Here is a 17410-nt window from a genome sequence, read left to right on the forward strand (position 1 = left end):
CCCATTTTATAGTGAGGAAACTGAGGCAGGCAGAGGTTAAGAGACTTGTCCAAGATCACACAGTAAGTAAATATGTGAGGCTGGATTTGAACTCAAGTCTTTCTGATTCCAGGCCCATTCTCTATCTATGGTATCATAATTGTGAAGTCCAAAGAACAGGGAGTGTAGGGATGGAACACTGCACATGGGCATGCACATGCCCGCACACACACTAGCTCAGTGGATGCATTGCTCAGTTTTGCTGAATTGTTATCTTTTTCTCCCTTTAAATTGTTTTTGTTGTTGTCACAAGACACAACACAATGGGGAGGGATTAGGGAAAGACATGTTCAGGAATGATGGTAATATGACAATAAAAGAGATCAATAAAACTTTAGAAGAAAAAAAAGTGATGTCATTGAGTCAGTCCCTCCCACTATGGGCCAGATTTCACCTGATAAACCGCTTGATAAAGTTAGGATTCCTTTGTCTAATTAGTGCTGTTTTTTTTTTAAACAGGAAGTGGGACACAGTTGTTTCTGCCTTAGCAAACAAATCTAAATAAACACACATTCAAACATATTCTCTTAAAACAGGTTAGCAAAATGACATAAATGACACATTGATACAAGTAGCTCAATCAGCCCTTTTTTTGGTCTAGACCTGTGATTTTATCTGTATAGGAAACTCCCTGTGCGAAAACTCACTTCACTGGTGCAGATCAGCAACTCCTCCTTGACTTATAGGATCAGACTCAGAGCCAGAAGGGATCATAGAGGTCAATAGCCCAGCTCCCTCATTTTATAGAGGAAGAAACTGAGGCAGGAAGAGGTTAGGTAACTGCCCATGGTCACAAACAGCTAGTAAGTGGTAGAGTCAGAATGAGAACCTGGGTCCTTTGGCTCCTAATTCAGGTTCTTTTCCCTGCCACTGTGCTCTTAGAGATAGGCCTGGGGTGCTGACAGCTTAAATTCATGTAGGATCACCTAGAAGGGACCTCAGCCACCATCTTAATCCAACCCCCTCATTTAGGAAACTGAGGTTCAGGGGACTTATCCAAGGTCATCCACGATAGTAGCAGAGTCAAGATCTGAACCCAGGTCCTTTGCCTCCATCTGAGGCTAGCCTTCTCTCCTCCACGCCATGCCACCTCAATGCTTTCACAATTCGTTTGTTAAAAGAATGGGAGGCTATCGGTTTGAACTTCAACGAGTGAGCACCAATAAAAGAGGAACCACCATATAATGGATGGAGGATTAATTGGTCCTGGGGTCGGACCAGTGTTCAAGTCTGGTTTCTTACACATACTTGGTTGTTTGACCCTGTGTTATTGTTGTTCAGTCATGTCCAACTCTTCGTGACCCCATTTGGGGTTTTCTTGGCAAAGAGACTGGAATGGTTTGTCATTTCCTTCTCCAGCTCATTTGACAGATGAGGAAACTGAGGCTGACAGGGTGAAGTGACTTGCCCAGGGTCACACAGCTAGGAAGTGTCTGAGGCCAGATTTGAACACAGGAGGACGAGCCTTCCTGACTGCAGGCCCAGCGCTCTGTGCACTATGGCGCTCCCTAGCTACCCCCTGGGTAAGCCATCTAAAATCTTGGTGCCCTCAGGCAATTCTCTAAGACTAGAGGTTTCAGAGCAAGTACATGAGGAAGGAAATAAGAATTTGTTGAGCATTTACTGTGTGCTAAGCACTTTACAAAGATTATCTCATTCAATCCTTACAGCAACCCTGCCAGATAGGTGCTGCTACCATCCCCATTTTACAGATGAAGAAACAGAGGCAAAGAGAGGATAAGTGTAGGGTCATACAACTAGTAAATGTCTGAGGGAGGATCTGAAGTCAGATCTTCCTGACTCTAAGCCCAGCACGCTAGCCGCTGTATCACCAGCTGCCTCTATGAATGACAAAACCTTTGTCAAGCGCATACTATATGTACCAAAGAAATCATGGGGCTGTTCTAGGGGGGAAAATTAGTGCCATCACGATCCATTAAATCTGACCTGAGTTTTGTGGTCCTTTAACGCTGTCTCTATTTCCATAGCTGTAGTCAGTGCATTGTTCTTTCTCCTCTCTGCATCACTTCACATGAATCCTCCCGTATTCCCCCGAACAGTTCATATCCGTCATTCTTTATAGCCAGAGACTTTCCTCTCCCCTGAGGCTCTCCTAGCCCTAACTCCCACTCGGAGACTGTGCTACAGGCTCATATTTCTTACCTAACCCAGGTCCCTCCAGCCACAGTTGGTGCCCCTACGTACCTCAGGACGTAGCTCAAGGTTTATTTGGCCCAACCGTCCTCATGAACAAAGGAAACAAAGCAACCTTACTCCCAGCTCCATGAGAGCTTCCATAAAAGAGGCACCCTCTTGACTCCCACACACTTCATCCCCAAGGGTCTTCTCCATTTATTAAGCATCCATTGGGAGGTAGAGGAGATAGACCACTGGATGCAGAGTCAGAAAGTCCTGAGTCTGAATGTCATTTAACACCTCTCAGCCTCAGTTTCCTCATCTGTAAAATGAGGATAATAATAGCCCCTACCTCACTAAGTTTCTGTGCAGCTCACAAGATTATACCTCTAGGACTGGAAATGACCTCAGAGATAATCTGGCCCAACCTCCTCATTTTGCAAATAAGAAACAGACCCAGAGAAGTCAAGGTCACAGAGGTAGTGTCAGAGATAGGATGTGGCTCAAAGTCCTCAGACCCTGGAGCCAGATTTCCTTCAATTGTACCATTTGGAGAAATGTTAGCTAGCATTATTTCACAAACAGCAATCGGAGAGGTTAAGTGATTTGCCCCAGTCACACAGCAAGCCCGCAATGATGCTCCGGTCTCCTAACTCCCAGCTGGGCATTTCCTTTGCTGAGTTAGCTGAATGAACCCAGCCAGCCGGTTTCTCCCTAGACCTTCTTCCACAGGTGAGACTCTTTCAGCTTTCTAACTGACTGCAGGCTCTCAAAGGGGGACATATTCTCTGTCTCTCCACTCTCTGTCACCCTTGGGGAAGCCGACTTCACCGAGTGGAGCCTGGGACGTTAATAAGAAGACTAAGCTGGCTTGTTCATCTGTCATTCAGTCACACCCCCTGAGCAAGTTTTAAAGCTTCTCGTGACAAGGACGCCTCCTGCTAGGCAGTCTCGCCAGGAGAAATGTAAACACTGTTAGACATTCCCTGAGCTGCTGCATCTGTGCTTCTGGGAGGGGAGAGGGATTTCTCCACCCAGGGCAGCCCCACTCAGCATTCTGGATGTGTCCTGGGTAACCATGGACTGGGGAGACAGGAGGTCAGGGTTCTATTTCTGGATCTGATCCAGAGTCTTCGAGGATTTAACAGGAAGGCAGTCCCTCAGTCTCTGGAGTATATTTGGAAAAGTGAGAGGAAAAGATCCCCCACTCCTGCCTCCTTTGTACGGTTGACCCTGTTGGCTCTTGAAGTAGCATCTGTACAGTGGTTAGGAAAGTCAGATGGCTTTGATGGCCTCTAGCAGGTGAGGTGGGGCAGCTCAGTGGTACAATAGAGAGAGAGTCAGGAAGACCTGAATTCAAATCTGGCCTCAGACACTTCCTAGCTATATGACCCTGGGCAAGTCACTTGATCTTGTTTGCCTCAGTTTCCTCATCTGTAAAATGAGCTGGAGAAGGGAATGGCAAACCACTCCAGGATCTTTGCCAAGAAAACCCCAAATGGGGCCACAAAGAGTCAGAGGTGACTGAAAAGGACTGAACGAAGCAGGTGAGAAGAATCACATAGAGTATCGAGGTCGTGTTTGTGAGGGGAAAGAGAATCATTGAGTAAGAAAAAATGCAAACTTTGGAGTTCAAGGACCTAGATTCAAATCCCAACTCTGCTATGTACTACCAGTGTGGCTTTAACCTGTCTCTCTGGATCTTGGTTTCCTTATCTGTAAAATAAGAGGGTTTAACTAAATAACCTCTTAGATCCCTTATCCTACATTCACACATAAGTTCATGGGATTCAGAGCTAGGTGTCCTAGCCCAATTTCCCCTCCAGTTACTAAGGAGGAAACTGAGGTTCAGAGAGCACATTGCTTGGGGTCATACAACTTATAGAACTGGGGTTCAAACTCAGGCTTTCTGACTCCAAACTAATATTTTTTTTTCCTAGTACACCTCTCTGAAAATTATTGTCAATCCAAAATCTTTATTAATGATCAATTGTAAATGACACTATGCTAAGCACAGTGTGAATAAAACTACTCAGTACCTACCTTCAGGGAGGTTATGCTCTGGAACAGAAATACATCCCAAGCCATTGATACATATGCCACACCTGGCCGTGCAAGTCAGGCCAGTGCCGTAACTAAGGCGGGGTAATTGGGGCTTTGCCCTAGGGTGTCAAATTTAGAAGGTATCGACATCATTTGCAGTCCTTCAGAATCATAAGAATAATGGAGCTTAGGTCCTAGTTAGCCAGATAAATTTAGACACTACCAAGTGATAGGTTGGGGTGAACTCTTCTCCCATCCTGCTCTGCTCCCTCTACCATCCAGCACAGTCACACTATATGGCACTTGCTCAGGGCCCAGGTTACAGTATTTACTAACAAAGGAGAAATTCATAGTTTGGTTCTAGAATTAATCATTTGGGAAATGAAAGGGTGAGAATGAGGACATGATAGGATGGAGGGAGGAGTTATGGGAATCCTATGAGTAGACAGGAAAAGAAATTCTAAGCAGGTACAAATACACAAGTGATGTGATTGAGTGATCTAAGAAGGCAGTCACGTTTTCTGTCAGGATATTTGTGCTTCACTGATTTTCTCAGCAGATCGAGTGATGTCCACCTCTCTCTCACCAGTGTAAGGATGTTGAAGGACATTGGTTTTAAAGCAGTCATTCTGGAAGGGTCTTAGAGTAAATTCAGGATCTGGTTTCTTGATCCAGAAGGTTTAAAACCTGGGTGGTTAGCTTCTCCAATGGTTGTTGAGCCCTATGGAAAACTGATTCATGCAACCCAAATTCTCATTTCAGTCGTTTGTTACGAGAAGACAATATAGTAAGTTACCATCATAGTACAAGTTCTCCTGCCTAGGATTTTTTCCTTCAGGAAAGCAAATATTAGATCAGATGACTGAGTCAGAAGAAAGGGATGTTGCTGCTACTTACTCAACTAGTCATAGCCAGCTCTTCATGACCCCATTTTGGGATTTTCTTGGCAAAGATACTGGAGTGCTTTGCCACTTCCTTCTCTAGATCATTTTACAGATGAGGAATTGAGGCAAGCGGGGTTAAGTGACTTGCCCAGGGTCATATAGCTATGTGTGAGGTCACGTTTGAACTCCTGAAGAAGAGTCTTCCTGATTCCAAACTTCATGCTCTATTATACCACTAGCTGCCAAAGGGAGCCAGATTCAATCTAAATCCTCTCTCAATTAGCATTTATCAAGCACTAACTTATATAAGGCACTGATTCTAAATAGTCTTAATTTGATGATCAAACATTAAACAGAGATTATAAGGACTTTCTGATATGAAGTCAAATAGAGGGTTGGGGCAGAGATGCTGTCCCTGGTGAGCAGGGAATAGTGGCAAAAGAATAGATAGAATGAATGCCTATGGGCATTACTTAGCTGACTAGTTGTTTTTTGTTCCAAACATTGTGACTCCTGAAAGCAAGAGTTTTCTTTTGAAAAGGAAATCTCCATTATAGCCATGGCAAAGATTTCCTTTTGAAAAGGAAAGGCCCATCATAACCATGACTTTGAGAAATAATGGACTCTTTTATTTTTTTTTGGATAGTTTTTTTGTTTGTTTGTCTGTTTTTGGTTAGGCAATGGGGTTAAGTGACTTGCCCAGGGTCACACAGCTAGTAAGTGTTATGTGTCAGAGGTCGCATTTGAACTCAGGTCCTCCTAACTCCAGGGCCGGTGCTCTATCCACTGCACCACCTAGCTGCTCCCAATAATAGACTCTTTTAGAGGGAAGAAAGAAGCTAAGGGTTTTTCCCTAATGTGTTACTGAGTAACTATGAGCTCATCTTTCTAAAAGAGATGAATCCAATCAGTTAGACAATCAGCAAACATTTATTAAACACCTACTACTTGCCAGGCATTGTGCTAAGTGCTGGGGATAAAAAAAGAAGCAAAAGATAGTTTCTTCCCTCAAGGAATTCAAAACCTAATGAAGATAAACAAGCAAACAAACATATACAAAGTAAGTTATATATAGGATGAATAGAAAATTAGCAGAGGCACTGGAATTAAGAAGGGTAAGGACAAGGCTTCCTATAGAAGATGGAATTTAGTTGAGACTTGAAGGAAGCCAAGGAAATCAAAGGTAGAGATGAGGAGGGAGATGGTTCCAGGCATGGGGGACAGCCGGAGAAAATGCCTATAGCTGAGAAATGGAGCATCTTGTCTGAGGAACAGCCAGGAGGCCAGTGTCACTGGATTGAAGAGTCCGTGGCAGGGACTAAGGTAGAGGAAGACTTGAAACATGGGGAGGATGGAGGGGTAGGCTGTGGAAGGCTTTGAACGCTAGAACACTTTGAACACTTTGGCAGCTGAATGAAGAATGGACTTGAAGCAGGCAGACCTACCTCCAGGCTGATGCAAGTGTAAGCTGGGGAGAGTGGTCGCAGTACCAGAGGAGGAAAGAGAGTGTGTTCAAGTGATGCTGCAAAAGCAAAAGCAGATTGGATGTGGATAGCAGGTAAGAGATGGTGAGGAGTTGAGGATGGCACCCAGCTTAGTATCGCCCTCAACAATAAAAGAGAAGATGGAAAGTAGAGAAGGGTTTAGGGGGAAAGATGATGAGTTCAGTTTGGGACATGTTGAGTTAAAGATGTCTATTGAACATTGGGGCAGCTAGGTGGTGCAGTGGATAGAGTCTGCAATCAGGAAGACTCATCTTCCTGAGTTCAAATCCAGCCTCAGACACTTACTAGCTTTGTGACCCTGGGCAAGTCACTTCACCCTGTCAGCCTCAGTTTCCTCATCTGTAAAATGAGCTGGAGAAGGAAATGGCAAACTACTCCAGTATCTCTGCCAAGAAAACTCCAAATGGGATCACAAAGAGTCAGACACAACTCAAATTACTGAACAAAAACAGCACTTGAACAATCCAGTTCAACATGTCTGAAAGACAGTTGAAGATGACAGACTGGAGGTCAGCAGAGAAGCTATGGCAGGACAGAACATTTGAGAATCATCAGCATATCGATGCTCATTAAATCCACAGAAACTGATGAGATCATCAAATGAAATAAAATAGAGGGAAAAGAAAAAAGGGTCAGAGCCCTGTGGGACACCTATAGTGTTACAAGCTATGACCTGGACGAAAATCTAGCAACAGGGCCTGAGAAGGACCAGTCTGATAGGTAGGAGAAGAACCAGGAGAGAGTGGTGTTCTGAAAACCTGGAGAAAAGAGAGTGTTGAGGAAAAGAAGGCGTTAAGTTACAGTGACTCAGTATTCCATTGTTCCCAGCCCTGTTTATCAACCAGTATTGTGGGAGGTTCTGGTGGAGGAGATATTAAGTCTTCAGCTTTTGACATTACCTGCTGTTTGTCACATACCCCTACCTGCAAATTGTCACTTTCTTGCTACCTTAGGGAGGAACTGAGATGCAAGGGCCCAAACTCTTTTTTTTTCTTTTTTCTTTTTTTAATTTTTAGGCAATTGGGGCTAAGTGATTTGCCCAGGAACACATAGCTAGTAAGTGTCAAGTGTTTGGTCTGAGGCCAGATTTGAACTCAGGTCCTCCTGACTCCAAGGCTGTCGCTCTATCCACTGCGTCACCTAGCTGCCCTGGGACCCAACCTCTTTTGCTGAGGTAGACCTATCCAAATTGTCTTAAAGTTACCTCTAAAAGCTGGTCCTACCTTGAAGCTATTGCTGACCTCCAGTGATTAACCTGTCAATACATTGCTACCTTGACATACTTATAATGAACTCTCTTTAATTCTCTTTACCCTGAGTCTTGCCTTGTTAATCAGGGTAAAAAGTCCAGATGAAGAATTTTCCTTTCAATGAAGATGCTCAACAGTGTCAAAGACTGCAGAGGGGGCAAGAATGAGGAGTGAGAAAAGGCCATTGGATTGGGCAATTCAGAGATTGTGAGTAACTTTGTGGAGAGCAGCTTCGGTGGAATGATGAGATTAGAAGCTGGCTTGTAAGGGGTTAAGAAGGGAGTGAGAGGAGAGAAACTGGAGGCATCTACTGTAGACCAACTTTTCAAGAAGGAGTTTAATTAGATCTCATGGCTCTAAGCCCAAAGACACGTGTCAAAGCCCACTCCTTTTTTTCTTATAGGGAAGAGGCAACATCTCAGCTGAAGGCTCAGGCTGAAGCCAGAGACAGATCAAAGCAGAGAAAAGTGCCATGACTTTGTGTCCCATAGTGATGCTCCTGGGGCAGCTAGGTGGTGCAGTGGGTAGAGTACTGGCCCTGGAGTCAGAAGGACCTGAGTTCAAATCTGGTCTCAGACCAGATACTTGACACTTACTAGCTATGTGACCCTGGGCAAGTCACTTAACCCCAATTGCCTGGCAAAAAAAAAAAAGTAGTGATGCTCCTGAGACCAGCAATAACCCCAGGACCTGTGAAAAGGCCTCAAGCAGCATCCACTTCAAAGTAGCGGAGAGCAGCCCACAGGGAGCAGCTTAATGTCCTTCCCAGTGGCCAGGGCATCAGAAGCTGGAGCTGCTCCTTCAAGCCTGCCCTCCCTTGTTCATGCCTATGCCCTTGATGTGTTCAGTCTTCCTGCAGCTACTAGGTATGTTTGTGACAGTGTGACTCCTGTGTTTATGGGGGAATGTTTTGTTACCCTCTTTTTTACCTTGGTGTTTCATTAAAATGCCTTTGCTTTCAACAAATTGTGCCCTGGCTAACTAATAAAAGTGAATACATTGGTGGAGATTCATAAGCTATGAGTTGGTTTTTTTTGTTTTGTTTTGTTTTGGTGGGTTGATTTTTTTTTTGAGAAGTGCCCTGAAACTAAGATACCCTGTTTTGGATGGGTAAAGTGGGAGAGAGTTACCCTGGAGGCTCCAGAGAAAATGAAGAATTTGAACTCCATGGTCTCTATGGTTTCTCCCAACTTTATATCCTATGGGGTATCTCCACCAACCAGCATTAAGAGAGATCTAAGATTTCAGAAAAACCTGGAAAGACTTATATGGTCTGATGCTGAGTGAAGTGAGCAGAATCAAGAGGACTCTGCACACAATAACAGCCACGTTATGCAATGACTAATATTGTTAAACTGAACCCTTCTCAGCTTTACAAGGATCTAAGACATCTCCAGAAGCCTAGGGATGGAAAATGCTGTCCACATCCAAAGAAAGAACTATGGAAGTTGAATCGCTATCACTTATTTTTACCTTCTGTTAAGTTTTGTTTCATCTTTCTGATGGTTCCTCCTATTGGTTTTAATTTTTATTTACCACTTCACTAACATGAAAATATGTTTCATGGGTATATAAATGTAAAGTCTATATCAGATTGTGTGCCATCTTGGGGAGGGTGGGGGGGGAGGAAGGGGGAGAAAAATTTTCAACTCAAAAGCATATGGAAGTGATTGTTGATAAATCAAAATAAATTAATAACATTTTTTTAAAAAAAGAGAGATCTAAGCCTTGTTATGTCCCACCCCATCGATCCTCCCTAAATCTCCTATACTATCACTGAGACAGAGACTAAGATTGTCAATACCTTTTTTCCCCATTATACCAATATCCATGATAGACACTGGGGAGAGGGGGGTCATGGGATGGTAAATTTAGGGTCCCTCATCTTATATATGCGGAAACTGTGAGAGAGTTAGTGATTTGCCCATGCTCAAACAGATAATAAGTATCTGTGGCTATAGACAAAAGGGTAGGATCAAGGAAGAATGCTGAGGATACAATGAAATTTGCCTTGGTCCCTTAGGGAGGGAAGGCTCCACTAAGGTGGTTTATGATTTTAGACAAATCAGAAGAGCCTCCAGCTCCCCGGATGCTTTCCCCACCTTCGCTACTTGCTAATTCCTTAAAATTCTGTAAGAAAAACTGCTTTAGGAGAAAAGGGACTCAGCCTTTTATTCCACAAGAAAAGATGAGTCTTAATATGCACATACTTCTAGGAGAAAAAACAGAGAACCTTAGCTCACCCTAAAATTAAATGACTGGCATCAGAGCCCTTCCTAGGAGCTTGTTTTGATGGAGGAAAAAAGGATAAAGGCAAAGAGAGAGAGAGACAGAAATAGAGAGAGACAGAAAGACACAGAGACAGAGAGGAAACAGACAGACAGAGGGGAGACAGACAGGAGAAGAGAAGAAAGGAGAGGAGGATGGAAAAAAAGAGGAGAGAAGAGAAGAATGGGAGGAGGAAGAAGAGGAGAGAGACAAAGAGAGAGAGACAGAAAGACACAGAAATAGAGAGACAGAAAAGAGAGAGAAAAAGACAGAGAGGGAAAAGAGAGAGAGAGAGAGGAAAAAGATCAAGGAGAAGAGAAGAGAGGAGTGAGGAAGGGAGGGAAGGAAGGAGAGAGAGTGAGAGAGAGAGAGAGAATAATTAGTGGCACCAGATGCCAGGACATGTCAGGAAATCAAAGGCAATTCACAGCGAGTCCACCTTTCACCCCATTTCCTTGTTCCACTATCTCTCCCTCCACTTTACATCCTTCCCTTTCCTTTCTTTTCTCTGCATGCCCATATGACCTTGGTTTCCTGCATCCCCAGGGAGGAACTGGTCAGAAAGGATGAAGGGAGATGTGGAGGGCAAGAAAGGAGGGTGAGTGCTCCAAGGGGACCCTGGAAGAGAGTGACTAAGCAGTTGGCAGGGAGCACTTTCCTCTGCCCTGGATGCCTGTCACTGACCCCTTCTCACAGCCCCTTCTCTCTGGCTCTAGGGGTCACTTGGGGAGTGAGAACTAGGATTTGAATTGCCTATGGCACCTGGGTCTTAGGTTTTGGAGTTTGAAGAGACCTTGACTGTCAGCCTGATCCTCTCCTTTTACAGAAACCCATTAGACAATGAGCACCTTAAAAGCAGGACCTGGGCTTTTTTTTGGGGGGGGGGAGGTGGGGTTAGGGTTCACCTTTCTTTATTTTACTGAATTCTTAGCACACTGTAGGCACTTAATAAATGCTTATTGACCTGATTTGAGGTGAAGGAACTTATCCAGGGTTACACAAGTAGAAATTGGCAGAGCTGAGATTTGAACTCAAGACTTCTGACTCGCAAATCCAAGGCTTTTTCTTACATGAAGTCCAGTAAGGTGAATTCCTTCTATGACTCTGTACCAATTCCTTACTTCCTGAATGACCTTGGATGAGTCATTTGAATTCCTTTAGCTCCCCTTTCTTCATCTGGAAAAGAAGAGGGTTGGTCTAGGTAACCTCATGAGGTCACTTCCAGCTCCAAATCTATATGCTATAAACCAGTCCCTGAATCCAGTCAGCCTGTGGAGCCCAAGTCCATCAGTATCCCCAAGAATTCTAATCCTGACCCATCCATGACCTCCATGATGGAGGAGATTCACAAACAACTGGGCATAACTGTGTTTCAATTCCCATTTTCAAAGATATTTTCTCTTCCAGTGACATCCTTCCTGGAAAGACTAACAATTATCCTCCTTAGGAAAGGTGGCAGGTTGTGGCAAAATCAAATCCTTCTTTGCCTCCGAGAGGTTTTCCCCTTACTCTTTCTCAGAAAAAGAGTGTGATTTTGTGGGAAACGTTAGACCTTGAACCTTGGACAAGTCACTTATAACCTCTCTGGGTCTCAGCTTCCTCATCTGTGAAATGAACAGGATTGGCCCTTCCAGATCTGACATACTGCATTCTAAGGGTTCATCCATAACTGATACTGAATGTTCTCAGATCTAACATTCTATATCCTCAGGCCTCTCCCAGCTCTGACAGTCTTTGTTCTGAATCTATGATACTAACCCTAGACTCATTTTCCTCACCTATAAAACGGGGGTAATAATACTCCCAGTACCTATCTGACAAGAGACAGAGTGGACTTGGAGCCAGAAAGACAAGGGTTCAAATCCCACATTTGGCAGTTTCTAGATCTATGACCACAAGCAAATCACTTAACTTCTCTGAGACTTGGGTGACTCTTCTAAGACTATAAATTGTAGATGGGCTGAAGGGAATCCCCACTCTGATGAAATCACAGGTCTATGACACGTCAGACCTGCTTCTTTTAACTAAGGTCCTGAGACACCTTTCACCAACTTAATGCCACAGGATCCCGGGGGAGAGGCAGAGACAGGGGGATTTCTGCCTTAGGAGGAAAGAGCTGTCAACTGACGGCTTCATCTGGTGGGGGGGGCAGGTCCTGAAACAGATCTCTCTGAATTTTAATGACCCTTCTGGGGGGTAGCTGTAAGTTTTACCTTTGATTTGGAGAATTGTGATGTAAATCCAGGTGCATTATTTTAAGGTTTCTCATCAGGCCCAGCAATAAAAATGTATTGTTTTTAGGCTGTTACCTGGCACAGACCACTTTATGGGCCTTTTTTATATTTACAAGCCCAATGAACGAGGAATTGAAACAGAGCAAAAAAAAAAAGTGTCTCTGGAATCCTACGTGATTTGAAATCAGAACAGGTCTGCACAACCAGGATGTGAAGAGTGGAGTCATTTGGAAAGCTGAAGCTTACATTATGGGAATCCAACCAGAATCTCTGGCCTCAGAGGAAAGTCCAGAAATACTCACAGAGCTAGAGCAAATAGCAGACAGACTGGGGCTATCGTGTGACCGACCAGTAGAAATTAAGCTCCTGGAGGGCAGAGACTGTTTCCTTTCTGTTTGCCATTGAAGTTCCTAGCCACAGTAGGTGCTTAAGCATTTGACCACAAAACTAGAGCTGGAAGTGACCCTACAGGCTGTCTGGTTCATTCCCTTTATTTCCTCATGAGAATCTGAGGGAGTCTCACAGAGGTTAAGTGACTTATTCAAAGTCACACAGGCAGCAAGCATCAGATGTGAGATCTGAACCCAGGGCTCTCATTCTAGAGCCAGTATTTTTTTTCCACTGTTTCAGGCTGCCTCCTCATAGCTTGATGAATTTAATTTTCTGAAATCCCAGTTTTGAATACCTGGGTTTGTTTTGGTTTGGTTTCTGGGAAAGTACTAGGAAGGGAAAGATGCAAAAGGCAGCTCCGTGAGCAGACGTAGAATGTGAACTCCCTGACACCAATGACTGTTTCCTCTTTAGCATTCATTGTCTTCCCAGTGCCTGGCACACAGTAGGCACTTAATAAATGCTTGTTGGATTGAATTGAATTGGGGTTCTTGAAGCAAGAAAAACAAACAGTCCATAAAAGTTGAAGAACCCAGGGAAATAGGCCCCCAGAAAACCCTTCCATGAAATCTTCACAGTTGTTCCTGGGTTCTAGGTCTCTCTGAATGCAGTGGGGTATCTGAAGAGGGGAACGACCCTTACTCCTCTTGTTTCATAATCTACAGGGTTGGGGCAGGAACTTTTTTGGGGGAGTGGAGGTGCTAAGTGCAGCACCTTGATCAGATATAGAACGTAAGCTGCTTGAGGGCAGGGACTGGTACATCTTTCGGATCTCCATTCTGAGAACAGAATAGAATACACCTGGCCTCTTCCCATCTCCTCCTCTTGCCATATCTCCCACCTCAGAATTAGAGTTAGCCTCATTCCACCTTTATGACCCCTCTGATACCTACAGGGGAAGCTAGTAGGGACAGATAGTCAAGTCATCCTTAAGAGCTGTGAGCCTGGGGGGCAGCTAGGTGGCACAGAAACTTGGCACTTTACTGGTGTGACCCTAGGCAAGTCACTTAACCTCAATTGCCTTAAAAAAGGAGAGAGAGAGAGAGAGAGAGAGAGAGAGAGAGAGAGAGAGAGAGAGAGAGAGAGAGAGAGAGTTGTGAGTCTGGGGCAAAGTATGCATGCATGCTTATAGTTAAAGAAACTGAGTCTCAGAGAGACGAACTAACTTGCCCAGGATCAGTGAGCTAGTAATTTGTCAGGTTCCTTGTTGGGACTCAGTTTCCTCATTTGTAAAATGAGAGCATTGGCATAAATGGCCTCTCAGGTCTCTTCTAGTTCTGTGATACTGGAATCCTAGGCTTCTCATCAGGAGAAGATGCGGAAGAATTGTTCTTGGAAGGGATAGTTCTATTTCAGGTATTGGAGGGGGCACCCCCTTTGCTTCCATCTTCTCACAGCAGCAGCCTCATTTCACTCCTCATTCCTCCATCCTTAGTTCTCCCCAACCAGCTTCCCTTGGGCTTTATCTGCAGAACCAGCATAGGACAGCAGAAGGGATGCTTGGCTCCCCTCAGCTCCACTGCCTCCCTCCCTTTCTGAATTTTTAAAAAAGCCTGCCCTTGTAATTCATCAAAGATTCATCGGGGCTGGGGATTGGCAAAGTTGTTTGCCCGAGGAGGTAGTAAAGCACGTGGCCAGTGAGAGAGGCAGCCAGAAGTTGAGTGTGTGTGTGTGTGTGTACATGTGTCCGGAGATACATAAACACCTCTGGGCTGAGGGGCTTGCTCTGGACCCATGGTATCCCACTTACCAATCTTTAGTGACCCATCACAAACCCCCTTAACTTGCATATTGTTAGAGTTTCAAGGTACTCTTCATTTTACAGAAAAAGAAACTGAGGCTTAGCTAGTATGGGCATAGCTGGGGACAGAAGCATCCTGTGCTCTTTCCTACAATACCAAGGAGGTGAGATGATATCCTGGAAAGAGAATGGGATTTTCACCAAGTTGTTCTAGGCAGACAGACAGACCAACAGATAGACAGATGGACATGTGGACAGGTGGACAGACAGGGAATCAAAGAACTTGAGTTCAAATCCCAATTCTGCTATTTACTACTTTTTTTACCTTAGACAAGTCATTTCCCTTCCTCTGGGCCTCAGTTTCCTTCTCTGTAAAATGAGAAGATTGGACTAGACTATGTCTAAGGACCCTTCCAGCTCTGAATCTTGGGACCCCAAGCCTTATCCCCTGTTCCAAAATGGACCATAATCCTCATCCCAGGATCTTCTTACTGCACTGGAGGCTCCTGTGTGTCATGTGTCACACTGACTCCCCTAGCCTGTTTTCCAGTTCCTGTTTCCCTGAGGGCCAAGGGAGATAAGACAAGTGAGGAATTCTTTGTGGGGTCTCTGCCCTCCCCACCAATCTCCCCTCCAAAGAAGCACAGCAGAGGCAGCAGGGGGAGCTCTGCGGAAGACTGAGCTGAGACAATAAACCTCCAGAATCATGTTTTTAATAATCGCCTGGAGTTTGTTTAACATACAATCATGGCCTGCAATAAATCCAAATTAAAAACCCATCGGGGAGGCCTAACTTAAGCTACTCATTGGAAGTGGTAAGAACGGTGGAGGGAGAGGACAATGAGGAAGAAGAGGAAGAGAGAAGCCGCGTTCCCTCCCTGCTCTGTGTGCCCAGGGCTGAGGATAGAGCCCCATGCCCACACACCCAAAGTGAGCCCCCTCTGATGGCCGGGGAATGGAAGGCTTTGGACACACGCTCCAGAATCTGTGTCTGGAAAGGAAGCAATCTGTCTATCTCCTCTGCCTCCACAGAGGATTTTCACTAAGTCATTCTAGGCACACAGACAGACAGGCAGGCAGAAAGGCAGATAAATAAGTAGATAGATAGATAGATAGATAGATAGATAGATAGATAGATAGATAGATAGATAGATAGATAGATAGATAGATAGACAGACAGATAGACAGATAGACATAGACAGATGGACGGATAGATAGATTTAGGCTTGGCTTAGCCACCTGTAAATGCAGAAAATTCTTTCTTATTTCTGACTTATGTCCATCCTACTGGATTTCCAAACCATCTCCTTGTTTTTCTGATCTTTGTAGGGTTAAAAGACAGTGGGGAATCCTGCTGTGAGCAGGCCCACTGCCTCACAACCAGGCAGAGAGTTGGGGTGAAAAAATAAAAAGAAAGAAGAAAAAGAAAAAGAATATTAGATGGGGACTCAATGGATCAAGGGTTAAAATCTTGGCCTACAATCTGAGTGACCATGGTGAAAGCATTTCACCTCCCTAGGACTCAGATTCTTCATCTGTAAAATGATGGGATCAGACTGCATGATCTCTAACTTCCCTTCCAGCTCCCAGGTTCCAGTCCCCAGAATCAGAGGTCTGAACAATCAGCTTTGCACCTTACTAGCTATGTGGTCTTGGGCAGTCATTTTTGCTTCTCCAGGTCTTAATTTCCTTATTTGTAAAAGAAGGGAGTGAGACTAGAGGATTTAGAAGGGAAGGGACCAAAGCAGAAGCATGAGCATGCCCCTCCCTACCTTCTTTTCAAAGGTGGGGGCCTGTGGATACAAAGACTGCATGTTGGACTTGATGGTTACGTTGGTTACTTCTGCTGTGTTGCTTGTTAAGATTTCTTTCAGTTCTAAATTCTGTGATTAGAGAGGACACATCTTAGTGGACAGAGTTCAGCACTCAGAGTCAAAAGGCTTCTCTTTAAATCCTGGCTCTGACACTTCAACCTCAGTTTCCTCATCTGTAAAATGGGAATAATAATTCCTGCATTCTCTATCTGACGAGACTGATGTCACCTCTAAAGAGCTATTTTTGATCCTAGAATCAAAGGGAGCCAGAACTTGCTCACTTACCCCTTCATTTAATGAACCATTATTGACTAGGCCTACTGAGGGATCCAAAACTGAAGGACCCATGGCCTCCTCTTCCTTCCTCTGACTTCCTGATGTCTCTGGAGCTCCCAGGCTAGAAACTCCATGTTTGTCAGGAGCCTGAGGCTGGAATCATAGAACTTAAAGTAGGAAGGGGTTTGGCCTGACCCCTTCGTTTTACAGATGAGAACACTAAAGCCCAGAAAGGGAAGTGGCTTGTCCAAGGCCTCCTTGGGAGCTGGGATTCAAATATAGGTCCTCTGGTTCAAAATCCAGTCTCCTTCCAATGTACCATGATGCCTCCTTGGTGACTTACCCAAGGTCACAGGCAACTAGTTGTCATAGTGGATAGAGAATTGGGCTTAGAATGAGAAATACCTGGGTTCAAATCACACGTCAGACACTTACTAGTTCTGTGATCCTGAGAAAACGGAAACTCTCCCAGCCTCAGTTTCCTCGCCTATAAAATGGGGATAATAATGTCACGTAGCTCATAGGGTTATTGTGTAATATATGGAATGATATAGGCAAAGCATCTTGTGAAGCTTAAAAAGGTCTACATAAATATTAATGATTATTATTAGGCAGGAAGTAGCAGAGTAGGGGAATGATACTACTCCAAATTCTGGGCTGCTTCCATAGCAGGAGAAGGCCACGATCTCTTGAGTCGGCCAGCTCCAGGCTCAAACAGCTGCTTTGTTCATGAGATCTCAGCTTCCAATGATTCATAGCTGGGGGTGGGGGTAGAGAATTATGCACGGGGAGGGTGGCGGGGGAGAAGGGGATTATTTGTTTTTTCTCTT

The sequence above is a fragment of the Phascolarctos cinereus genome, unplaced genomic scaffold (assembly GCF_003287225.1).
Source record: "Phascolarctos cinereus isolate Bilbo 61053 unplaced genomic scaffold, phaCin_HiC Scaffold_5;HRSCAF=322, whole genome shotgun sequence".
Classification (NCBI taxonomy): domain Eukaryota; kingdom Metazoa; phylum Chordata; class Mammalia; order Diprotodontia; family Phascolarctidae; genus Phascolarctos; species Phascolarctos cinereus.